Below are 1,558 nucleotides of genomic sequence, written 5' to 3'. Positions count from 1 at the left end.
GTATAGGCTAATTCCGATTGTCGAGGCCGAGTATCGAGGCCGATTCTGATTTGTTAAGGCCGATTGTATAAGCCAGTTCCGATTGTCGAGGCCGATTTCGATTTGTCGAAATCGATTGTATAAGCCGATTCCGATTGTCAATGCTGAGTATCGAGGCCGATTCCGATTGTCGAGGCCGATTGTATAGGCCCATTCCGATTGTCGAGACCGATTCCAAGTGTCAATTCCGATTGTTGAGGCGGATTTCGATTGTCGAGACCTATATGATGTATATGCGACTTGTGTTTAAGGCCCAATGTGATGTATATGTAGCCCGTATTTGGAACCCATCGTGATGTGTAGTAGGCTCTTATGTGAGGCTATGGGTCCACTATATGTTAGGCTCTATGTGGGCCACTCCTTGGGAGCAATGTTGTTTAATTGTCCACATTGTCGAGGCCGATTGTCGAGACCGGTTATTGATACCGATTATGAGTATGTGACAGCATAGCATCACGATACATGCCCATACGCATCATCTGTATGTTTATTATGAGATGTGGTTAACAATTGCATATGTCATTGGACATGTTGTTATGAGACTCTTTGATAGGTGGAGATTGTCTCACATGAGTACACGGTATGCGCAGGATTGATGCATGACTGGATTGTATGACTCATGCATCTTGCATTGTGTGTTGTGATTATTATACACCCTAGCAACATCAGGGTCGTGGCCTCTACAGGTATTTCATGGATGGCCAGATGGGACACCGAAAATCTGTTTTACATGGGGTGTTATAGATATCCCTGGGTGAAAGTCCCTAAACCCTTTTGATTCCAGAGGTTGCTCCAACGTCTAGACTGAGTGGATACATGAGCGCATGAGAGCTGTATACCATTAAGCCTCATCTTCCACTGTGTCGTGGTCGGTTGGAAGGGGGTACGACCTTACCTGCCCGAGAGAAGGGGGTAATGCTAGGCTGAGTCTGACTAGCTCGAGGAATAGGTCCGTTATTAACGAGTCAGGCCCGATATTGGCAAGCGGATAGTGAGGTCTCTTCCACTCACCTTGTTGCGTGTAATAGGGCGGCAATCTGGTTTGGAGTGTAATAGAACCCGGTGATTTTTTAGAAAGGAACCGTACTGATATGTGGACTTATTGAGTAGGAATTGCATACTCATTCATTCATTAATTCATTATCCACTTGGGCTGATGGTGCGTAACCAGTTGTTACGTGTACCTTCGCATGGCTAGGATTTCGGTTGGGCGGGCGACAAACTTGAGATAAGGGGTTTACCACATTGAGTCTGACTATCCAAATTTAGATATGGGACTGGTTTGGATAGAAGTCCCTTATGATGGACCTTGTAGCCTACGATACTACGTACTATCATCCCAACCTCACACTCCAGCTTGGTCATTTCATTCGCATCGCATATTGTATCCGCAGGCATATGACATTTTAGGTTGATGTATTTTTTGTACTTATATGGCCTAGATGGACTTAGTAGGATTTAAATATTCCATTGTACCCTCGGCATCTGATATTTTTCTCTCTATGACTCCTTATTTACA

This window comes from Magnolia sinica, chromosome 10 (genome assembly GCF_029962835.1).
Source record: "Magnolia sinica isolate HGM2019 chromosome 10, MsV1, whole genome shotgun sequence".
In the NCBI taxonomy this organism is placed as follows: Eukaryota; Viridiplantae; Streptophyta; class Magnoliopsida; order Magnoliales; family Magnoliaceae; genus Magnolia; species Magnolia sinica.
This window is presented reverse-complemented; position numbering follows the sequence as displayed.